At 31.9% G+C, this 26,939-nt stretch overlaps 1 protein-coding gene across 4 annotated transcripts in view; it reads left to right on the top strand.

Moving 5' to 3' along the window:
- Positions 1-2,911: 2,911 nt before the first annotated feature.
- The window catches only part of LOC105251961 (ankyrin repeat domain-containing protein 50), an 84,135-nt gene continuing 60,107 nt past the window's right edge, over positions 2,912-26,939 (top strand). For 2 of the 4 annotated variants that reach the window (XM_025412943.1, XM_011259102.3), the window contains exons 1-2: positions 2,913-2,977; positions 22,663-23,752. The gene's annotated coding sequence lies outside the window, so the exon portion shown is untranslated. Of the gene's footprint in view, positions 2,978-3,914; positions 3,942-22,662; positions 23,753-26,939 lie in introns of those variants that run through there. The other 2 variants (XM_025412942.1, XM_011259101.3) reach the window with 2 other exon arrangements.

Genomic DNA, 26,939 nt, shown 5'->3' with positions numbered 1-26,939 from the left:
TTTTTTTATAATCTTTAAGAAAAATAATTTTAAAGATATATAAATATATGTGACTTTTTAACATCTGCCTGTTTAATATTGATTAAAATTATTATTTAATAATTGTCTGTTAAAGCATTTCAAGTATCATTTTATATAATATTTGCAGTTGTTCTGTTTTATCACTTTGAAACATTAATGAAAATTAACAACGTCAGTTGCTGGAATCATAATAAATGTATAAATATTGTCGTATAAATAAATTTTTTAATACAATGTACATAAATGTTTTTTTAGACAATAGATGCACACGTAGATATTAAAATGGACATAGTCGGACAGAGATATATTACTTTCATATTTAAAATTTTTTTTCTAAAACTATGCAACTAATAAAAATATTATTCTTTCTAAAGAATTATTTCTTAGCACTATATATGTGGCTTATTGAATACTATATTTTGTACGACACGACATGTATTTGGTAGTAACTGATTATATATTTTGCATGTTACTATACGAGCAATGACAGCGACATAACGAGAAGCGTAAAAACATTAACATTCCATTCTAATGGTCCTGATTTCGTCGCAAGTATCATCCAAGGCATAATGCGAGTATGCGAGAGAGCCTACGTAAGGGTTGGCTCACGACTCGTTCCCGGTGTAAGGGTCTCTCTGCACCCTCTCGATCAATATTCTGTCCAGTGGCGTAGCAGACGGGTGACTATTTCGTGTAACTACATTGCATCTTATTGTTTATTCTTAGATATGTAATTCGACGATTATTAGCAGCAACTTAGCAAGATAGCATTTTATTTTGAAAAATTGCCACTAAATAATGAGATAATGAAACATTAATAGGAACAATATTAATTTATAGTAATGAATATTAGATATATTGTTTGTAAATAAATGTATAATAAAGTATTTTATCGCGAATTGTTCCGAAATGTAATTAAAATTTTATTAAAATTTTTTTTCGATATTATATACATATTATGTATTTTATATTACTCTTACATATAAACACTATTAATTTGTGTCATGATTTAAGGATAGAAATGCAATTTTAGATATTTAAAAAATATCAATCTTTTGCTATTTAAAATATTTAAAAATTAAGTAGTTCTTCTTTAATATTTTCAATTCTAATTAACATGAATGCTTATAAATAGAATAAAAAAGCTTTATCAGATAGATACATAATAAAAGCGATTATTAAGAATATGCTAAAAAATTGTAATATTTAGATATATATTTTTATATCTTTGTTAAAAATGTTCAAGGAAAAAGGGTTGAAAATTATTAAATTTTTGGAGAATTTGTAGTATTTACATTCGACGCGATTTGAGTGAATTCCGATATTTTCGATCGAAATTACATTTGCATAAGCCACAGTTGAGCAAATTTGCTGCTGCCAGTCAGGGTATTTAATTGGAGAACCGTCATGCAATGCAACTGTCAATGGGAAAATTTCTCCCAATAACGCGATTAAATTTCGCGGACAATTACCGTGACGCAAATTAGTGCACGACATATGGCTAAACAGGGATTCTTGATGATTACAATCCATATATTACCAAGCACATACTTACACACTACACTTTCACAAATGTACATGTTGCACAGTCATGATTAAAGCAATATATTATTATAATTTTAATAAAATTTGTATAACATAGCTATTAGTTAAATTACAGCGTGCATATAATGTTTCAATGACTTTCTAAATTATCTGGCGATAATTTTTAATCAAATTCATTTTATCGTATAATAAATAAATGTTTTGAGAGTGTTTAAATATATTATGAATAATATTAAAAAAAATATATATGTATGTATATATTTTACAATTAAAATGATTTTGTTTTAAGAAATATTTTTAACATAAATTTTTCCAAGTTTTATATACGAGAGAATATATTCGAAAAGAGAGAGCAGCAGATATTTACACGAAAAATATCTTTCATATCGTAAAGAATAAAAAATAGCGGTGATAAAATTTGTTTCTGGTTGTATATTGATTTAGTCGGAGAACTTTATTATATAAGCACTTTTAAAATAACAATTATAAAATATAATAAATTCAAAACTTTTATGATATTATGTGTACGTTCATAAAATAACACACATATATGGCGAAACATAACGAAACTTTAATTAACGCATATTTAAGCAATGCTGACAAAATAAATACATATATTTTCAATCAATTATATTGTATATCATATGGACTATTGTGCGAAGCGTATTATCCTGTATTACCTTGTTGTTGTTTGGCTTTATTCTGAAATAACGAATCGTGAAAATTACTCTTTTTATGTACTTTTAAGTTTAGTCATTTAGAGATAGTTTGTTGGAAAACTTCTATATAACAATTATTGTATATATACTTTTATAATTACGTATATAAATGTATATAAATATATTGTATATAAATATACAAGTATCTTATATTTAATGTAATTCATAAATAATAATCAATGTTTCTTTAATAAAACTAACTATCAATGTGCATTAATATTTTAAAATTTTTTGTTATACGTTTCTTCAGATTTTATTTTTTTTTCTCTCTATAAATTTATTTTTTATTAATGAAATATTTATTTCAATAAAAGATTTTTTATACATTTATATAAAAATATACATTATTATATGTTTGATTTTAGAGATATAAATTGCAAACATTCTTCATTCCTCTTTTTATCTTTTCACCAATAATTATATTTAAATATTGCAAATAGCAAATTTGATATTTTAATGGATAAAATTAATTGCTTTAAAAAATATATTATTTTAATATGATAAATGTAAGAATAAATATATTATTGTAATATGATAGCTATTACTAATGTTCACGTATTTTCATTTTGTTACAGAGTTTTTTTTCATTGGATCATTCAGTGAATTTAACACTTGGATCCTCCGAATACCTCATCGCTTCCAGTCTTCCATCGCTGGAAAAATAAGAAGATTAGATGAGTGGTAAAATAAAGGTAAGATTAGATTGGCAAAAATGTTTTATACAAGAATTGGAAAAGATAATTGAAAATTATAAATTATCTCTATAAAATTATTCAATTCAATACTATCGAATTTCTTTTAATTATTATATAAATGTTTTTGCCAAAATAATTTCCATGTAGTCCCGAATTTATACAAACTCTTGCACAATTTTCTTTTCTTTTGAAGAAAGGGTCTCTACTTCGCTCAATTATTTATAATTTAAAAGTTATGAATTTCTCTGGATATTTTTGTCAAAAATAGTTTTTAATCGAAGAATAAAAGTCATAAATAATAATTCATCAAATTCGGGAAATTTTGCGATTCATAAAATTGATCGATATTTTTACTAAAACACGTTGATGTTTATTTCGCTCGATATTTCGCGCTCATCAGGATTGATTTCGGTCCATGTCCTTTATCGGGAGCTTCATCCGTGGAAGACGGTAGCGCGGTAACGACTTTATTAGGGTTATCGACGTGCGCACGTGCCTCACCCTCTGACATTTTAACTCTTGGCATGTTCGTTATGGAAAGTGGGCCGCGCCAACGGACGCGGCGCAGCTAATTGCTAATTATCTTACGGTTTTAATCAATCAGTCCGAAACGACACATTGTGCAGTCATGGCAGATGTTGCGCAACCAGCATAGTCTCTTTGCCATAATCAAGTTCAGATCGTTCGTATAATTGGTCGATTACGTGATCCCATAGTTGCACGCCTGCGTCGATTACTTTCGTCGCATGCTTGTTACAGTATTATGCGAACTTCATTATTCCGCGTTCGTTGTAATTCAGCGGATACGAGGGTGGAATCTGTGCGCGCGAGATCGGTGCGAGAAAGCAGTTTTCGTTGTTGTAGGCGTCGCACGTCTCTCTCTTTCTCTCTCTCTCTCCTTCTCTCGGCGACGAAATTGCAGCCTGGCGTCCTGGAAGATATATTTCACGCCTTGTTGCGAGTAAGTGGCTTCTTCCACGCAGGATTAATGCCGTAAGGCGCGCTACGTTATGCATAGCGCATAATACTCGTTTTGCTAATTTATTTTTCACAAAATATTACTAGAGACGCGCGCGCATAAAGTAGAACATATTATTATTCAGGGAAAACAAACATCCAAGAGGGATATTGCAAATAAGTTGCAAAAACATCTCGTTTTTAAATGTTTCTATAAGGATCAAATTCTAGCTTTAAATTCTATTATAAATTCTACTTTAGTATTTTAGTATTTTTACTAAAAATTAAAATTTTTATAATTTATTATAATTTTTATAATTTATTATAGAGACAGCTTAAATTTCATTTATTCCTTTATTCCAGTTTCCAATTAAAGAACAACTGATTATACCTTTGCAATTTAAAGTTAATAAATTTTTGCTTATATAACTTTATTTGTCTAATATTTATAATAAATTTTTAAAATATTTTAATTTAATTTAATATTTTAATATTAATATTAATTTAATCATTTTTATTTTAAAATTTTTATTGCTTTAAATATTTTTTTATTCAATTAAATTATGCTTTGGTTGTTTAAATTTTATTTTCCGTGCGTAAAATGAGAAAAAAAATTTTATTAATTATAGTAAATACTATGTAAACTAATAATAATTTTTCAAAAATTCAAATTATGCAAATTTTATAATAAATGATCTCTCTTTCTCTCTCTCTCAAATTTTATAATAAAATGATCTTCTCTCTCTCTCTCTCTCTCTCTCTCTCTTTCTCTCTCTCTCTCTGTAATTAAATTTTGTAAACTATGATTATTCGGTTTATGCAAATTACACATTACATAAAAATTTAAACGATATCTGGGAGAGATATTTTTTAAACATTTTCTTACATATTTAAGTTGTATGATGCACTTAGCAAGCGATACAATCGGAGGAATATAAAAAAGTAATAACGCTTATCAATCTGTTATTTTCTTCAGCTTAAAATGTCGCAAGATATACATTTAAAAATTTAAAGTACTTGATTTATATCCCTCACGTAATATTTTTTCATTTAAAATAATTATTTGTATTAATTATTGGGTTATGAATATTCTAAAATTTGATTTGAAATAAGCATTATTTTTGATAAATGTAATTAATTAAAAAAAAATTATCATGGGCGTTTCCAGAAAAATACAAGCTATTAATGAACATTGAGTGTTTGATCTGTTTTAATTAAAAAGCTATATTGGTTAAGTTCCTAAATAATGATCCATTATATTATACCACGGGAAGTTGTTAATTAATCACATTCTACACTCAACCGAGTTACGATACTCAACAACAACCATGTTATAACCTTCTGGCCTGCTTTCGACAATGCAAAAAGCGGAAATTACTGTCTTGTATTATATGCGCTCCGATGAGAAAGAAAAACACAGAAAAAAATTTACATCCTGAGATTCTTAGCACATCGAGGACGGAAAAAATTCGCAAGCGAGTGAAAAGCGAATCTCGCAAGATTATTGTTAGAAACTAATCAGCGATGGATTATCTATCCGGGCGTATAATCTCACATATATTATTAGGTAATTAATATATTATTGGGTAATTAATATATTATTAGGTAATTAAACTAATTAATTTATTAAAAATAGCTTAATTATATTTTATAAACATTTTGGTGTCGGTGGTTTTGAAATATCTTGAATAAGACGTAAGAAATATCTTGAATAGAGATGTAAATCTAAAAAGAGACTTGAAGAATTAAAAAAAATATATATTTACAAAAATAGACAATAATAACTAGATAATAAATAGATTTGCGAATCAAATCTTATTCGTGAAAATCAATTGTATGCAAATTATGCTTAATCAATTGTGATCTGCTATTTAATTATCATATTAATATTCATTATCAGATTCAATCGCATAATTTCATATTATCGTATAATTTCACTCCACAAATAAATTGTTTGCAATTTTGCTCTATCAAAATTGATACGCAAATCTGTCCAATTCGGTATGTTAATTTATTCGATCTTTACCTTAGATATGTTAATTTATTCAATCTTTACCTCAGATCATCTCCCATCGAGGGTCTTAAAACATTTCGATTCATCATTAATGTTCAGTGCACGCTTTTCTTCCCACGTGTCAATCGCGTGAATGAGAAAGAGTCCCCACTAATTATCGTGTACGATTCCCGTGGCAAATTATTTTCATTGTTACGCACGCACGTGGAGATTGCAAATATATTTTCGCAAACACGCGAGATTGTTGGTTAGACAAAGGCTCACGCGGTCTATTGTTCGCAATTGCACGGCTTTACGGCTTGATTTCGCATGTACTTCTCGACATGTCGCGGGACACGGTCGCTTGTTATTTTTTTCTGGCTCAATGAATATTCGAATATCTCTCCGCGCGAAGGGGTTTGTTTCTCGCCGCAAAAGTGGGATACGCCGAGGCGAGTCGGGGGTGGAATAACCCGTTGGGTGTGCGAGCTATTTCGTCGACGGGGCGTCTAGACGCCGCGGCGCCTGTTTTCAAGCATCAACTGCTTGCGGAAGTGCGGTCGATGCTTCGAGCTTTCTTGCCCCGAGCTTTTGCCGCAGAAATTTCGTCCGCGTCACACCGTTCGTCGATTTGCGTTGCTCTACTGCCTGCAATTTCTCAGACGGAAAACAGTCTCGTTACAAAGACTGCGGAAAATTCGGTCGGAGAAAAAGTAATGCGGAAAGCGTGATGGAGATAAAGATATGTCTTTTAATCAAAGAATTACTATGTTGGATAAATATTTATTAAACTGACGTGCTTTTGGACTCACGTTTATCTTCCATGTTTAGAGAAAAAAAGAATATTCGTTCTTTGAAAATATCTTTAGTTTTAACATGGAAATTTTGAAATGAGATTATATCGCGTTAATTAAAGAAAAATATAATTACTTGAATAATCGAGAAAAATATATTCGTATCTTAAATCATTTTAAGATTTTATTTTCTTGAATGGAAAGGAAACAATGTTAGATAGAAAGTAACATTTTTAAATGAAAGATTATAATTTTCTTAAAGACTAATCAAATAATTATATATTTTTGAGATGACAATTACAATATTGAAATAAGACTATAATATTGTTGAAATTTAAAATTATTAAATTCTTCTAAAAAGATTATAGATTGTTGCATATGTACGAAACAACGAATACGTTAATTTAAATATATAAGATTTGATTTGAAACTTATTCATTTTCTGTGTAGTATGATTATTTGTATTAACTTGAAAGTTACGCGAGTTTTAATATTAAAATTCTGATGAAATATTACCGATCCTATTTAGGCGCGATAATGAGGGAAAAAGTTATCGCGTTGGGGCGATATCAATTCATTACCGGGGCGCCTCTTACGTACGTGCTAAAGAACGAGCAGACATCCGAGGTAACGCGTCTCGTTTTCGTTTTCTTCGCATTTCAAGATTTTTTGCCATTATCTTTTATCTCGCAGAATTTCATTTCGCTCGATTAAATCGACCAAAAAAACCGTCGCTCCGTACGTGACGCTCGCAAGGAGCAAGGAGAGAGGAGAGAGCGGACAATTTTTTTTTAATCAGACGATGGTTCTCGCGACAGCGTGTCCTCGCTAAGGGCGCCCATTTACGGATCGATTTTAATCTCTGTAAGAGACTCGAGGGAAACGCGCTTATATTCAGATTGGAATTGTTACGTCGCGTCGTGTGCGCGCGTTGCACGTGCTGCAGTTGAAATGCATTTAATGGGCGACGGCGCTGCGCTTGAAAGTAGGCTGGTTATAACCCAAGTCAAATGTTTTATACCACCGTCACCTTCTCGGCGTGCCGTGCGTGCGCGCGATCGATCAGGCCCGGTTTATGACAGCCGGATCGCCACGGATAATAACTCCAACTACCCGAGGGCAGCTCATAAGTCGCGCCTTATAAAGCATTTCGAGCATAAAAGTTTCCGCGTGCGACGCTAAATAAGTCCGAATAAGGTGACGTTATCTAAAATATGAATATGAATAAAATTCAGGAAGCAGAACTAGAGGATGAGAAAAAAATAAAAAAAGGGATTGATCATTCGTACAAGTATTATTATTACCATATAAATATTTATTATCACATAAATATTTATTATTGCTAAAATAGATGAGCAGGTAAATAAATAATTATTACTGATGACTTTCTTCTTTTTCTTTTGCTTTTTCGTGAAAATCGTTAACCATCATGAATTGGAAGGAGTAGGAATGAAAGGAGAGGATGAGGGAAAGAGAAAAAGGAGAAAAATTAATCACTATATAAATATTAATATTGCCGCTGATGATCTTTTTTTTCTTTCTTTCTCGTTCTTTTATGAAAATTCTAATTGCCACGAATTTATACAGTAAAAAATTGTGCGTCCATATGTTAAAATTTTCTTATGTTATCACGTTTTGATTAGTACTTTAATATAAAATTAACATACAACTTACATGTTATTATTTTTATAACGTTTTCATATATTACATTTATGTCAACTTCATAACTTAACATTTTGTATATTTCTTTTAGAAATGGAATATTATTTTAAGTATTTTTAACATAATTATTTTAAATAATCAATATGTCTCAAAATCAGTTTAATATTCTAAGAAAAGTTAAAGCGAATCTTCAAATAATCTTGAACTTTGACATACAAAATAGTAAAATTTACTAAAATCAAATGATTCTATTGCAAATAATTTAAGTTAAAATAATTACTATTACATGTTAATATCCTACAATAATTCTTACGAGTTATTATAACTATTTTTTCATGTAATTTTTAATTAATTTGTATGTTATTTTTATATTACACTTAAAGTCACAATAACAAAAATAAATGTAAAATATTGTGTGAATTATTTAACATTTTTAGTTTGTGAATAAGTAATATACGACGAATGAATTTTTTAACTTAAAATTTAGAGTGGACTTTCTGGGACACGTGAAAAATGTTATAATTAACATTTTATTTTTTACTGTTTATACGTCTAAATATTTTGGCAACGTTCACCGCATCATTGAAAGTTTGCTCGTCCTAAATGAACGTAAAATTCCGCGAATATGCGGCGTCAAAGTAAAACGATTCTCGAGAAGAACGTCGCACAGATTAAAGAACATAAAACTTGGCCGAGGTGTGTAATAAAGCACCTTCTATTCTTTTTTTTCTTTTATCTAAAAAGCTCGTCTTACGTCTAGCGGGCAGTTTTGCGCCACCGTTGCCGCTCACCAACGTCTCGTTTCTCTCGCCGGCGCTTGAATTACGGCGAGTTTTCCGCCTTACTGTCTATTTACTGCGTGCTCGCGTGCCACAGGTAATACCGTCGGTCGGACCATCGGGGAAAACCGCGTGGAAAAGGTCCGCGCAATGAATTCCCGGATACTTTTAGCAGTATTTATGGTGTCCGCCCCGCGCAATTTATTTAATTACCGCGCGAGAACCGTGGCACTGCTTTATTATAGTTTATTCCAATTTTCGCACCTCGCGCAAGCGAAACCGCAATACCGATATCAATTGGTCATAGTTACGCGATACAGAATCAGCATTGTTATTGCGTGTGGAATTTTTGGCACTAGCGCAATTGCGGTTTAATCAAAACTAAAGTGAAATAAATTGTCTTTTTTTATTGCGTAAACGCATTCGCGGGACGAATTGCAATTTAATGAATATTTTATAGTGCAATATAAAAATGACATTTTATTCATATTCCAACTGATTATTGGGATTGATCATTTATTGCATAATTATTTGATTTATATTCATTATTATATTGATTATATTGATTATTTGATATTATATTGATTGTACCAAATATAAGCACTGTCGAATAATATCGACGAGCTAACGTGTACATAGCTACACAAAAAAAGGACATTCTTGTTTTGAAAATATATTTAGTTTTAACAAGGAAATTTTGAAATAAGATTATATTGCGTTAATTAAAGAAAAATATAATTGCTTGAATAATTGCTTAAAATATATAATTGCTAAAAATATATTCGTATGATTTAAGATTTAATTTTCTTGAATGGAAAGAATTGTTTCTTTCCATTCAAGAAAATTAAATCTTAAATCAATGTTAGATAGAAAATAACATTTTTAAATCAAAGATATAATCATAATTTTCTTAAAGACTAATCAAATAATTATACATTCTTGAAATGACAATTATAATATTAAAATAAGACTATTGATAATATTGTTGAAATTTAAAAATATTAAATTCTTCTAAGAAGATTATAAATTATTGCGTATATACGAAACAATGAATTTAGTTTAAGTATAGTATATCAGTTTTGATTTGACATTTATTTTTTCTGTGTATCTTTTACCTTGGTCAATAATGTAACTATTCTATTCTCTACTAAAATTTTTATTCTTTCTTCGGATCAATCTTATTAAATTCTATGAGTTTTTAACTCATTTATTTTTTATTTGAGTGCAACACGAGTCTCTATTATGTTAATCAAGACCATGGAAGAAGATTCTAGAAAATACTCGGGTGTATAGTTATGAATTATAATATCACTTTGTACGTTTTACGACAATGGAAACTTTGAATAGCATTGTTATATATAAAAATTATGCACGACAATGTATAGGCTCGGATTAAAAAAATAGAAGCTGTTAATAACGCTTTCATTTTACTCGATACAAAAGTTTATATGGACGTGACATTAAAACATAAAACGACATTGTCATCTGTAACGGAAGTTCTTGGAAGATAGTTCTCTGAAGGGGACAAATGGCATCGTCAACGGCGAGATATTTAATGGGTATAGTTTCGCAATGTGAGAGTTCACGTTTGACCTTAACGTCCACGCGCGTTTCAATCGGGAAAAACGTCAATGGGTTATTTATTATTACTATCTTACTATGTAGGCGAATTTAATAAACTGACGCGAGTATGTCGTGAAATTATTAAAAATCATTTTTTTTTCGAAAATCAATTGAAAATATTCATTTTTACAAGAAATTACTTTTTATTAATTTTGAGATATTGATAACGATAAATTTTATTTTTTTAATTTAATTTTATTTTAAAGCATTATAATTCTTATTTTAATTAAGATATGTGTACATTTATCGATTTAAAAATATGTTAACAATACTTTTATGCGCTAATAACTCTTATCACTGCACCTGTCAATACAACTTGATAATAACATTTAATATAGATAATGCGGCAATAAGTAACGTATAGCGTGCAGCACGCAAGATTTTCGCTCTCGGGAACTGACAGTAATAGAAGCTCTTGGATTAGGATTCAGGCTGGAAAGAAAATACCGGTGGTTTTGTTATTCGAGCAAAAAGAAAAAAAAATCAAAAATACATACGCACACGTACACTCGATGCCTCGAATATTTTTACTACATATATGTATTTTTACAGATTTAATATTATTAATATTAATAATATTATTAATAAACGTGATCATGTTTAGATATTTATGCATTAATACTGTTTGTATTTTTTTTCATTCAATGCACAAACATAATCCGTAAACATATAGAGTTAATAAATCACAACTAACGCGTGTACCGATGACCAATTCATTTTATAATCACTATAAATTTATCGTGAATAGCTGACATTTGTCAAAGTAATACAGTTATATTGATATGTCGAGTTTTTTAAATTTAATATGTTTTAAACTTCCAAATTTATTTTATCGAGTTTTAATAAAAATCGAAATAACTTTTCTATATTAATTTGTTTGAATATTAATGTAATAATATAATTATAAAATATTAATATAATTTAATTTGATATATGTGCATATAAATTTTAATTATCAATTATTATTCACATAAATCGGCTTATTTCTTTTTTAAGACAGTCCACTGAGTATTGAGACATGACATATTTTTTTTCTGAAAATGTTGAAATTTGAAAAAGATATAGTAAAAGCATTTATTTATTATATATTATAGTGAAGATATAAAATTGTAATTTCATTTTTCGATGTCTTCTATCGTGCAATTTGCATTCTTTGCTTACGAGAAATTTAACGAAAATGTTGGAATTTAGGGTGTGTGTGAAGAAGTTGCCCACTCTCGCGGATTCCGTGAAACCAAAGACGGGCTAAGAGCTCTCGTCGTAAAGACGGCAGCAAGCCGAGAATATCACGTGCCAAGTTAACATGTCCTCGGGGATCCAAGGGTGTGTATTCTTTCTCCTGTGTGTATACAGCCGACATGTATATACATATAGGTTACACGCACTTTTTTCCTCTTTTATACGCTATGTGCGTATAATACATACATGGTAGCATGCGTATACACACTTGTAAGCTCTTGTGAACAGCTTCCGTCGAAATCTTCTCGTTGTAAAATGCCGGCATATTTGTAGATACAAGGCTGCTTTAACCCTTTTGAAAAGCTCGAGATGTACAAGACTTTTAAAGCGTGATTAATTTAATATCTCATCAATTTTAGACAACACATTTCGAGCGAAGATTGTAGGATTTAAAATATTATGCTTAATGATTCTGATAGTTTGGCTATAAATATATTTTTAAGAAATACCAATTTATTAAATAAAAATGTTTCTTTTTGATAAAATGTCTTTTTAATAAAAATCGAAATATATACAACATATTTACAGAACGTATATACACTCTAAACACTCTTTATGTCTTATCATAACGTCATATTAATAGAAGCACAGCCATGAATGTCTTTGTATATTATGTTTATACATGATATAGAGAGTTGTCTTGTGTATATATTATACTCAGGAGAAACTGGGGTAACACCAGGGTAAGAGGATCAAGTCGGGTATTCGCTTATTTCGCGACAAGTAGGGGAAATCCAATAAAAACATCGGATAAAATTGAGTAGCTAATCCGTGGCATATTTGCGACAAAACGTTGCGCACGTAAAATATTTCGTTGATCTTTTATTTAAAAAATGTGAAAATTTAATTAAATTTTTTATTAATTTAATCTTAAAGTTATGAATTTTTGCTCTTGTGAGGAATTTTTCTCAAGAGGGAAAGATAAAGCAGTTTACAATAAAATATTATCTCTCGATTATCAAAAATTTAATATTATCTAAAATTGAGACATTTAACATTTTTTCTCAATAAACCCTTTTTAATAATGGTATTATAAATTTTTTAATAATAATTCTAATGATAATTTGTCGAGTCTTCTGCATTGAATTTTCATTTTGAAATGACGGCCCAAAATCGTTTGAGATCTAAATTTATTTGCTTTCACGTAATCACTGTTTATATAGAGGAAACGACGATCTCATCTCAACGTTAAAGGAAGCGTATGATGGTGGTCTCCATTCCGGAGATCGAATGTAACCCGATTCGAGCGATTCGACCCTCTATCAGAGTAACGAAGCTCTTTCGATTCCGTTCACATCTCCGCCGTGCCCGAGGAGAGTATCCCATTTAGTACAATGTTTCAGTTTGAACGTATCCTGAATTCCCGATACGCCCTGAAAAAAGCGATGACGAACAATGCGTGCTTCTCGTCACTTGAAAATGATATTGCCTGCGTGAGAAATGAGTATTTTCCCAAACTTCAGCCTCAAGTTTCGGATCAATTGCGTAGATCCATTTCGTTATTCATCAAAGAATAATCGAGTCATTAATATTTCATTCGCGATGCTCCGTGTATACGGAGTGTCTGAATGCTACCAGAAATGACGTTCCATATAACAAGACTGTTTCCATGTTCTCGTTCCGTGCTCTCGTTGCAGATTTTCTTTCACTGTCTCCTTCTCTCCCTCTCTCCCTCTCTTTTTGTCTCTTGTCTGCTAGTCGCTGCGTCATTAAATCTGCGAAGCGTCGGCTTCCACCACTTTCAAGCCATTTGAGAGTTCGCGTATTGTGCATTCCGTCCTGCATGCAGATATGCATGCAGAATTATACTCCGACTCGGCTTGCTACCCGACCTTTCTCCACGAGACCCTTTTCAACCCCTCTTTCTCACATACCTTTAGAATGAATGAACGGTCTTAGCAGCTACCAAGAGCGAAAGGCGCATCGCCGTTTGTTCGAGATTGGCGGAATTCGTTGAGCATTTCAGAAAAAATTTTATTAATCTCACTTTATTTTATTTATCATTACTAAATATATTACTTATATAAATATATAATATATTATTATTTCTTTATTAGAGGAAAATATAAAGTTTGATGTATAAAATTACACAGAAAAAAATAAATGTCGAATCAAAACTGATATACTTAAACTAACGCGTTCATTGTTTCGTATATACGCAACAATTTATAATCATCTTAGAAGAATTTAATATTTTTAAATTTCAACAATATTATAGTCTTATTTTAATATTATAATTGTCATCTCAAGAATATATAATTATTTGATTCTTCTTTAAGAAAATTGTAGTCTTTGATTTAAAAATGTTATTTTCTATCTAACATTGTTTCTTTTCCATTTAAGAAAATTAAATCTTAAATCATAAGAATTTATTTTTCTTGATTGAATTATATAAAATGGCTTCATTTAAATAAACAATTATATTTTTCTTTAATTAACGCAATATAATTTCAAGATTTCCATGTTAAAACTAAATATATTTTCAAAACAAGAATGTCCTTTTTTCTGTGTATTAAAATTGCATTATAATATAAAAATATTCCATACACACACAATGAAAACACATATTGAAAATGCAAGTAACTGCAGAAACGGGAACCAAGAAATGTTGATACAAGTGCCAGATATTGATCTAGCGGTTGTTTTTAATCAACCTTCTGCATTATTAATCGCAACATCAGTCGGAGAAAGAATCATCTGCAGTTTTCAGGTGCTTTAATCAATACCTTCGCGCTTTATTTCGCACACTAATAATAATGAACAAATAAAAAATAAAATAATGCTATAACGCGTTAATAAAATACTATCAAAATGAATCGAGATTTTCCTGAAATGTGAAAAACACACGTTTTTCATATTTAAGATACGACAAACTTTGTATGAGAATGTTGTCGAGAATTACAGAATGTAAAGGAAAAGAGCAACATTATATGTTTTTATCACTCTAGTTGCTTCATCTATTTCATAATTATATCGATATTAAATCTGAAGTGGCGACATCATGCAATTTGCATTTTCTGTGCGGTGCATTAAATGGTTTCTACGTTTCAATGGCATGCGAGACGACCGTCCCTTTCACGAGGAAAATTTCTATTTATCCAGATACGGACGGATATAGAGCTGATGTCGCGATAACAAGTAGAATAAAAGAAAGAAGAAAAAAAGAGAATCGGTGCTTGCATGCGGTCACCGGGCTCATTTTCGTGCCATTCATATGGTAAAAAGAGCGATAAGTTAGAAACGCGCGTTGTTGTTTGTCACATTTATCATTTGTACATCGCGCATCATGTTTCAACAATCCGCAAAACTGTATTGTTGATCCTAGTGCAAATATATACTGCGCGACACGGCTGTATTCGAGCCGGCCACGCATAAATAAGCGTCGAGAGACTATTTCTAGATATACGGGAACTCAGTACGAGTGGATGCAGCCGCAGCAATGCATATCAAATGCATTGAATTTTTAGTGTCATATAAAGCTACGGTTTAAATGGAACGTCGTAAAAATAACAGGGAGAAATCTTTTAACGCCATATGGCCACTTTTAAACCGCGAATCAAATTGAATTCAATGATCTTTTAACCGATTTATACATGTTTAAAACAATTTAATACAATGAGAGAGAAAGAAGAAATTATATTCTATCTTTATATTCTTTCTTTTCAATATTGGACTAATGTAATAATTGAATTTTTTTACGATGCTTTTTTTGAATTTTATTTTCAGTTATGGATTAAATAAAATAAATTTTTTATGCGACTTTGAGATTTTTCTTTCGCTAAAATTATTCTATTAAACTTATACTGTTTTCAAATCGAACGGTTAAATTAATTTATTTATTTCTGAAGTTTAAGAAAAATGATAATTGGATTAGTTGGCTTCGAAGAATAAGATATAAATTTGAAAAATATGATTTTTATAGAAGAATATTTCAAAGATTTTAACGCTATTCTTACGTGTGTAATAATTTTTCTCACATTATAACAATTTATTGGACATGTCAAAAAATCATTTTATATAGCACAAAATTCATAAAAAGAGTCATCTATTTTTTCTCATAAAAAATAAAAAATAAAAATGATATGTTTCCATCATTTTCAAATGCAACTTAATCTTCAAGTCCTCTTAAACACGCGCAACGCGAAAATAAGGCGATTGCGAATTATTTCGTTTTCCGGGCTTTAACTTTATTGCTCCTCTAATTGACCTCCTCGGTCAGACGTGTGAATGTGTGCCATCAGTGAAATTGTAATACCTCTCGACGCTACCAAGGGATTCGAAATGTTTGAGCTTAATGCGGGAGCTTTAAGCGCGCACACGTACATACATATGTGTACTTACGTCACGGTACATACACGGTATATACGTCTGGACATAGCGGCAAATACGTAACTCTGTCGACACTACCATCGACACCTTTACGAGCGCTACGTGTGTACGTTTCAGAGGCGTGAGATGTTCATCGCCGTACATACGGTGCACACGTACGAAAACTACACAACCTGAAGGTCCGAGCTTGATACTTACACAGGATCATTTGATTGGATGTATCGGGGGTGAAATGATAACGATAACGGTTATCGTTATAGCCTATTCAGTATCTTTGATTACGAAGTGTTAAAGTATTCCGGGATTCTAGGATCATTATTGCTTCGGAAAAGTTGTTGCTTTTAACACAATAACACGTGTTAGAATTCGTGATTATATGGTCCACGAATACGCCATTCGCTATGCATTCCTGTGAAGATAATTCTATTTATATATATGGCCGTCAGTAATTTTATTCTTGTATCCACTGAATCGAATGCTTCTTTGCAGCTCGCACTGAGAAAAAAATCCGATTGCATTAATTAGAAATCTGATAGATTCAATTCAGTATATCTGTTGGAAAATGGACGAATCAGAATTTCTTTAGGAATTACCAGATGAGTATGATTAATTTCTTCCTGTTAAATTTACCAAATTTTCTAATAATACTAAATTTACAAAATAATACTAAATTTACAAAAAAATGAAATCACTGTGTCCATGTTTAGTAATAAATATAATTAATATAATAAGAAGTAATTAATTTAATAAGAAGTTTTATAGATCCAATTAGAAAATATTAACCAAATCCTTGTAGTAAATTCTATTAAACGTTCTAGTTATAAAAAATCGACTCTTATCGTGATAATTAGAAATTCTGCTTGGTTTAACCAAAATATACCTTTTATTAGATACGTCTTGTTGGTACAATTAAACGATTTTCCTCAGTGCGTAATATATAAATGAGGATGTCTTCAAATAACGTGTTACAAAGACACCGATATTTGTCGCTGGTGAACATATATAATTTGCTGGTTTTTTTCTTTTCTTTCTTTCTCTCTTTTCCTATTTTATTCTAGAATTAAAATTAATTCTAAAGGTTTAATTGCTCGAGCTCTCTTGGTTTCCGTTCCTATAATTTTCGTGTGAAAACTTGCATTCAGAGTTCAGTATTTTTCGTAAAACTAAAGTCGTGTTGGCCGAAACCTCAACCGAGCGAGATAAACTGACAATTCCGTACCTTGTACCTTAGGTCGAGAGCATCTCATCCCTCTGATTTAGTTGGCTTCGCAAAGCCCCGAGACAGGATTTTCCTGTACTACGAGATGCAGGTTTACTTAAGCTAGTTAAGCGATTAGACCGATGAACCCTTTGATCCATGTTTAATTTGAATTCTTATGGCTTTTTAACAGCGATCGCGACTCAGACTTTACTCTTTTCGTTCATTAAATTTTAATATTTATCTTTTGATTATTTTTCTTAGAGATAATAGATATTTCTAAAATCTTTTTACAAAGTTATTATTGCCAGCGTGATCTTAGTAATCTTATTATTTATTGTGATTATCACGTAATTCATTTAATTAATTAATAGCGATTTTTAATTAATAATTCTTAGAATCATTTTCAATCGCGCAAACGTTTATCTCAACTTATAAAGTTATTCATAGAAATAATTTTTTCATCATTTTCTATTATTCTTAAAAGAAATAATAATTATAGCTCACGTTTCACACAGGTATTAATAAATTTATCGTATCTAAAACAATAAGGATGAAGACTCGAGAAAGTATAATTCAAATATATAAAATTAAATTAAATTACAATCTGTATAAGTTCAGTATTGTTCTTGGTACACAAAAATTTTAATTAATAATCTTCAGCGAATCTTAATTAAAAATCTTTAGCGAAAAAATTAATTAGTACATGATGTGAAGATGACTCGAAGAAAGGGTGGAAACATGTAATTGTGAGATTTATATTTCAACATTTATATAATAAAAATTTTTGTGTACCAAGAACAACATTGGATTCGTACTGTCTGTCAATTTAATTTAATTTTATTGTACCTATTCGCACACGTCCTGAAGTAAGTCTCCAAGGTAACATAAATACTTCACGAGGACAAATATATTGATGCATTTTTCACATCGTTCATATCTTCGTCTCCAACGAGATCACCTTGTTTCCTACATCTTTAAAGAACTTACTGGAAACAAGCCACAGCAACTATTCGACGGAATAGAGAGTCTCGAATCACGTGCGAATTCCCAGATGCTGTTCCAACGGACACTCTCCTCTCGGTATTCAAGCTGGTGACTTTACTTTAGCCTCGTCTTCCTAGTTTCAGAACAGCTAGCTTCGTTTGAATCCGCCGATGGAGCGCATCTCGTCGCGTTGACACCTGCCATGTTCGCGAAAATCTCTCGTCGGTGGCAAAATTCGTGAGATCGAGTCTCCTTAGAGCTTTGTTTGAATGGCTAAGAAAACGCTACTGTCTCCGCCTTCTTTTCCTTTCGCACGACATTCCCTGGTCCTTGTCTCTCCTCTTCCCATTTGTCTCTTTAAACTGTCTTCCGCTAAAGTCACGACTTGTCCCCGAAGAGATATTAGAGTTAGTGACGTGGTCTCAGGTCGTCGAGGCGTGATCTACCGTCTCGCCAGTGCTACATCTAACTACTTGACGCGGTCATGGCATTCGGACCAAATTCCAGAAGGGAATTGTAGGAGGAAGTAAATATACCATGTAACAATATGGAATTGTAAAGGAAAGATTAAACTTAAAAATATTTTGAAATTATATCATAATCTTATAAATGTTCATTTAGATTTTTTATACTTTAATTTATATATCAGTATCATTATTATCTTTATTAGAGAATAAAAAGCAACGAACGAGATGCAATTTTCTTGCCCCTATTGCGAAAAAGGAAGGACTTGATAAACCAGGAATTTATTTTTCGGAAATAGCGCGTTAATAAAACTAGTCGACTTAGAGTCAACTAATTGGAAGCTCGCGATTCTGTTGCCTCAATTCCACGAGCAACAGAGCGGACGAAAATAAATGTTACGGCAGGAGTTGGGTAAATAGGGTAAAAGTAGCAGAAAGATATTGAACTGGCCAGGCCACTCCGCGGAGCTGAAGTCCGCGGAAATTGCCTGAAATGAAAGAAGACCAACGATATCAAGTTATTTCATACCACATTCAACCTGTCAAATAGTTCGAGAAATCTCTTTACTGGAGCCGCGTATCTTGTAGCCTGGCAAAAACTCGTACAACTAAAGGATCATTTTACTTTATAGACTCTCTTTTTATACAGGGTGTTTCTTAATAAGCGCGAAAAATTTTAGGAGATGATTGTCGAAAATTTGAGAAAAATTAAAAACCTAATTTTTACCTCCATTTTTGGAGGAGTTAACTCCAGGGAGGGATGTAGGAATATATGTTTATGAAAAACTCTCCTTAATTTTCGAGAAAGAATCTCCTAAAATTTTTCGCACTTATTAAAAAACACCTTATATAGTTTTAAAATGTATATATAAAATATTAATAAACGTAATAACGTAAATATATAAAATATTAATAAACGTAATTTTAATAAACGTAAATAACATATTTAAATAACATGTATAAATCGGAATATTTCTTTGTCTTCTCACTGATTGTCAGGTGAAAATGATAAATATATATTCGCGAAAATTTAATCGAGATAAAAAATTCTTTTAATCTTTATATTACATGCATGCAAAAGTGTCAAAATTATTAAAAATTAATATTGCTTTATCATGTTGCCAAAAATACAGCAATTTTGAAAATGTGAAAGTGTTATAATCTTTTTTTTAATTTCCATTTGTATGAAGAAAATTAAAAAGGCTTTATTATATATTAATTTATTTTTAAGAAGCATGTATTCTGGATATATATTTTCTATCATTTTCAAGCTACAATATTGTTGAAAGATTCTCCGATACTCAGTGTCATTTCTTCCAGATATTGCTTCGTATTTCTCGCTCGAGAAATTCAATGATTTCAATCCTAGTACGAGTACAGTTTCATTTAAAGAAAATCGGTCAAGCAAAAGTGCCGATATCTTCAATATCGATGTCACAAATTTCCTTTCGTTCATCTTTTATCTACATTTTCTCGCGAAAGGATCTCTGTTGCCTCTCTGCTTTCCTTTGAGATAAATGTGATAATCCGTGCAACGCGTGACACGAGAATGAGAATATTATCTAAAGACGCATTAAATACGCGTATTTTGACGACAGGATGACATCGAAGGAGAATAGCGTGGCATTATTTTGATAAACTTGAGATAGACATCGCGGCTCTATGTCACGTGCGTGTAACGTCATTACGTTTCATGCAAAATGTATAACGGTGTATGCAACTAACATAAGATCGCAATGAAATAATGCTAATTTATTCAGGGTGCATATTGGACGGAAAAGGGGGGAAACAGCACGTGTATAATCCGAGATGTCTTCTCTCTCAAGAATGAGAAATTAGACAATTTGGTATCTCGATACGCAATTGCCAGACATTTGATCTCATCAATATAATCATCCGTTTATTCCTGTAATTTTCTGGTATAGATTTAATATGAAAAAAAATTTAATTTAATTTAAAAATATAATTTAAGTACATTAATTTCTCATGTTTAAATTATTATTATATAAATTATTATTTATTTAAATAAACATTTAAATTGTTATTTTGCAACAATTACAGGTGATTTAAAAGGATTTTAAAAACGCATAAGCTTCATCAGTTTGTTGATTGAAGAATATAACTACTCATTTACGCGATTGCCTCTCTTACGAGTCCCTGATATACCGTTTCGCGAAGCATGTCGAGGACATCAAATTAACGTATGCGAGGCGAAAAATGCGCGGTTGAAACGAGTTGAAATTCCCGTGAATGATTCAAGGACAGGTGAGATCTACCGTGTCTATCTGTGTGTGCGTTTCAACACGCCCTTATAATACAACCCATGTATCGTAACTTATAATAACGTGTGGTTTATATAAAGCAAATAAAGAGAAAGAAAGAGAGAGAGAGAGAAAGAGACAGAGCAGACATGTTGACATTATTACAAGCAGCAACGTTATTCTGATGCACGACATTCACACGAGCCCTAAAATATACGCTTCGTGGTGCACACGTGCGTTGTCGACGTCGTCGTGGATCCATTTGTGCGAACGTAAATGCAAGGTTTGCGAGGGTCGCTGCGAGAGATTGCAATCCATTCATGTGTACTCGAATTATGTTACACATGTACACGTTACACACTTAAATAGCACCGACTTTTCTCCGCTATATTGGTTCATTGCGCATCTGCAATTTTTTACCTATAAAATTCTCCTCAATGTTATCATTTACTCTCGAATAATTACATCGTAAGTAATTTGGACGATATGTATTTTCCCCTAATACTTTTCGCAACGACAGGTTAATGTCACTTGTAGAGATGCGTAAAGTCACTTCCTTCGTTGATGCTTCTTCGCTTCTTTGCTTTTTGTCGATCAGAAAGCTCCGCCTTCAAAGTTCTCATGTGATCCGAGAGCCGGTTATTATTATTTCTCTCGAGTCATAGGAACTAGAATTGCCACATCTGTCACGGTTCACATAACATTTCTCAGATCAAACATCAGATATATAAATCAGATATATATGCGTGTGACATATAAGAGGACTATATATTATAATTAATTGCATTTTCGAGTTAATTAAAATTGAATAGTAGATCTTTAAAAAATGAAACATGCATCCTTTATTAAAATAATGTACACTATATGTATCATCATGTCAAAACTATATGTATCGTCATGTCAAAATAACATCAAATATTAATTATATTAATATATATTAATATACATTAATATACATTAATATATATTAATATATATTATATATATTTATATTTATAATATATATTTATAATATTTATTATATTAATATATATTTTATATAAGCTTTATATATAAGTATCGACGATAATTCGATTTTCTAATGATCGATATATATTGGTCCATTTGAGATTCAAGAATATTTGATGCCATGGTCACATTGACGTGATAACATTATATATACAGCATTCAATTTAATATATATATATATATATATATATATATATATATATTAAAATTTAATTATTTATTTTATGATGTAAACAAAACTTGTAAACGTAATTTGTCGCGTATAAATTTATGAGAAAGATTCCGGTTTTACCTTTCCTGCCAGAACAAGTCTTAAAAAGATAAAAAAGATATATAGTACACATATCGCATACAAAATTTAAGAAGCGCATCATTGCATGTGTTACAGGCAAAAGAACGATACGGACACAGGAGGAGGTAAGGAGTGATCACGGCAGGATCGAAGAAGAAAAGCAGAACGGTACACCGAGAGGCGATTACGAGAAGAATCGAAAAGACGTAATACAGGGATAAAAAAAAGAGGATAAAGAGAGAGGAAAAAAGGATGAAAGCTCTTTAACCAGAGTGCTCTGAACGACAGGTGAGTTCTTTGGTAAAGGTAGAGAGACTACGATTTCTCGAGAGGAACGAGAGAAAGAGGGAAAGAGAGAGAGAGAGAGAAAGAGACGGAGAGAGAACGTCATTTGTGGCGAAGACAGAGAGAAATCAGACGGAGACGAGAATAGGTGACGATGCGCGGCGAACGAATATACGAAAATACACGAGCGCGCAGTCAGCGCTCGGGCGCGTGGAGGGGAGCGTCGGCGGAGTGGGGATGGGCCGTGGAGGAGATAGGAGGAAAGGGGAGCGAACACGCCGGCGCCTCACTTCTCGCCGCTCAGTATCGCGGTGTCCAGCGGAGCGTTCGTTTCGCGGCTAGATTCTCGACGTCGGAGACAAAAGACTCTTCCGTTTTAGCTCTGGCCGTCCCTTCGGGAAGTTCGTGATCCCTAGAAGGAGAGAGAGAAGGGAAGCGTCGCTTCGATCGTTCCCTCTTCTCGCTTTCGCGATGTCGCGTCGTTTTTACGACGAGCAAGGTTAGCCAACCGCGACTTCGGCGGAAGCCGCGACCGGCCGTCTTTCTCTCCCTCTCTCTCTCTCTCTCTCTCTCTCTCTCTGTCTCTCTCTCGCGTTGGACGGAGGACGACGATATCGGGACGCGACTGTACCAGCTGTAACGCGGTCGGGGCGAGTGTATGCGTGCTGTGTTCCCGGTTGTATCTTGTTTTGTGCGCGGCTCGCGAGTCGAGTTTTGCCTTCGCGCTCGCCGGTTCTCGTTCCTCTCTTGTGTGCACCGATGTTTTCTCTCCCGTGGCCCCGTTAACGCGAGGGAACAAAGGGAGAAACAACGAGCGAGTCCAACAGCGGACAAAAGGGAGAAGAGAGCTACCGTACACAGGAGACGTCGTATCGATCGAGAGTTGGAGCTCTAACTTCACGTGAGTCGATGAGTTTTATATTACTGCGTATTTTTATATTTCGCGCAATCTTCGATCAGTCTTCTCGCTATAAGAGGACGAGACAGGAGACGCGGAGGTGAGTTCTTCTCCACTCTCTCCTCCGTCGTCCGGTCGTTACATCAGCGCCGTTGACGGAAAATTATTAGAACGTATCTCACGTGTGTGTGAAAATTATTAGAACGCATCTCACGTGTGTGTGAAATAATATATGATCGAAATAATGCTCGAGAGAATAGAGATTATTTGCAAACCGTTAAATCACTTTGACTCGCGAATGTGTTTATGTTTCCAAAATCGAGCTTTGATGTTTACATTCCAAACTAACTTACGAGCTCGCTGCCTGCTTGTCTGTTTACTTTTTTTTTTTGGGGAGGATGTGATGCGCTCCGTGTCTAATACTACGTTCGCAATAAAACGCTTTTATTACAATCGGATATTTTTGTTATTATCTCGATATATTCGTCGATTTGATGCTCTTTCTAAATACTTGCTACTTTTGAAAGATAATCGTATTTCACACTCGTAACTGAATCTAATTTATAGTTCTTCGTTTAAAACGAACAATAAGTTTAATATATTAATATCGACGAAAGTATTGGTATTTTATATAGATTAAAATTTCAATATATGCATATTTTATATATTGTAAATGTATTTATATTAAGTATTATTATTATGTTGTTATTTATTGAAGAGCTCATTTCGCAATTATTTAAATTGATAACAAATTCTGATATCATTAGTGATATGATTTTTGAAAAAGTCATTAATTTTATTAATTCTCTAGCATTATTTCAGAGCATTAAAAAAATGTAGAGAAGCAATATACTAGATAATTTTTATAGAAGAAGAATAATAGTAAAAAAAATAATTTATATAATAGAAAAGTTATTACAAAAGAATATTATTATATATACGTACTAATAATAACGGCGATTATAATGTAATATTATTTCAGTTATTTTAAATTCTATAATTGTTCATTGATATGGTAACTTTATGAAAAGAAAGCTTATATAAATTAATACTTGTAATTTATATTATGCTTCCTCTCGATTATTTATTGAAATTATTTACAAGCTAATTAAGCATACAAATTTAATTATATGAAAAATGCATAAAAAGTTAGATAGAAGATACATTAAAAAGACTCTCGATATTACACTTCGATAATTAAATACATCAGATTTAAAGAATATTGCGATTAACACGAAATGGAGGAATAGATTCGAGAATTATTAAATATAAAATAAAAGATGTATATATGATGGGCAGACATACGTGCTTTTTTTTATCGAATTGTTTTTTGCCAACAAATCCTTTGATTAAAATCTGAAATTCGATATTTTCTCGATAAAAATATCGAGACAGAAAATTCCGGTGACAATCAAACTTCGCGAACGCGAAGTACGCGTTTGAAATTCTCTGGCGAACGCATATGTTCTGTTTCGTATTATCGCTATTAACGGTTATAACATTTATCGTCGAACGAATTTGCACGTGCTTCTCATTCGCGAGAGCCGCCGGTGATATACATCTTCCAGAGCGACGGAGATTATGCCTCGCGACGGGGCTAATTAGACATGCGCCCTCGAACTCACGTCTCTGCATAATATCTCGGTGCTTTTATTGCACGTGAGGTCTAATTAAGGTAGCGAAACAAAAGCTACAGCCGACGATAATGAAGGGATACTTGGCTAGATATATTTCGATTCAACTGATAAGGGATCTTTATTCTTTTGATATCCAACTTGTTCATCTGATACGTCACAAGTATCTCCGCAATTCGATATTTTCTCAAGTACCGTGCCTTTATGATCTTTATGATGCCCGCTTGTGTTACAGCTTAACGAATGAAATTGTTAACGCCTCTTTTCATTTATCACGTTTACATCATAAGATATCGATGAAAAAAAAACACTTATGTTACGTTCGATGTTTTATTTTGTCGAGACACTTTTTATCGTCGACAGTACGAGTGATGACATCACTTGTTTGAAGGGTCGATCAATACTTGCGAGTCGCAAGTTGGGTGCAACTTCGTACATTGCATTTCTATTCTTGATCAATGGACGGAATCAATGCTTTTGACGTATCGCGTTTGATACACTTTGATATCACAGTGAATGTTTGTTTTTAGCAAAATTCTGCAGACTCGAGATATTGCGAGGTAAAATGACAGCTTCCCGAAATTATTTTAACAACTGTAAAATTTAATACCGATTAATCTCTTTTGGATTTACTTTATTTTATAAATAATGTAATAGCGAAAAAATTTCCTGAATATAATTTCTACATTTTTCTAAAAACATTTAAAAAAAGAAAATTAAAATAGCTTTAATCAACATTTAAAAACTGCACGCATAGCTTATTTTACAAAGACTTGGCAAAAAAATACTCCTCGCTCGTCCTCGCTTTGTTGCGAATCTTCACGAATTTTTGCATTTCATATCTGCTGCAGGCAGCATGAAATTGAAACAAAAGTCAGCGGAACTAAAAAGTAAAAGCAACATTTCCAGAGAGATAAGCGTCAAATAGATGTCATAAAAAGGAACGTGCTTCTGTCAACTGGTGCATAAAACTATTTTTAAATGCCTATTTATTAAATAGTGCTTTAATTTGCAAATCGTCAGCTGCCGTGTGTTTTGCTGATAACATTTCTTTACAAAAATAAAATGGAAAATAAAAAGAATACGGAAATTTAAATAGGTTTTTTCCTTCAACTTTTCAGAGTTCTGGTTTACAGAATTCTTTCATATGTATACTTGCAAAGTAATTATAAAATAATGCAGAATAAAGAGAACATTTCTCGAAAAATGTGACTCACATGAAGACTTATGGTTTCAACGTTCTTAAAATAATTGTATTTAAACGATTTAAAGAAACAATTAGAAACTTATTGTTAACGACTGCAGCTCATGATATTGTGAACTTCCGGAAAAGTAGGGCATCATTCTCGTCTTTGTTTAAAAAAAGGAGAAAGTTATATGAAAAGTGCCAAGTACCACGCATTACTCCTTGCGCAGATGGTACATTCGCACAGTATTTCATCTGAGAACGTAACAGACGCATTCAACATTAATTCTCTCAACATTCTCCATTAAACTTGCGAATAGCCCCAGCAAGTTTGCTATCTTAACAGAACTTTTAATGAAATCTTCTAACG

Source organism: Camponotus floridanus, unplaced genomic scaffold, assembly GCF_003227725.1.
Source record: "Camponotus floridanus strain SB8 unplaced genomic scaffold, Cflo_v7.5 scaffold59, whole genome shotgun sequence".
Lineage (NCBI taxonomy): Eukaryota > Metazoa > Arthropoda > Insecta > Hymenoptera > Formicidae > Camponotus > Camponotus floridanus.
The sequence above is the reverse complement of the archived record's forward strand: the minus strand, read 5'-3'. Positions and strand labels throughout refer to the sequence as shown.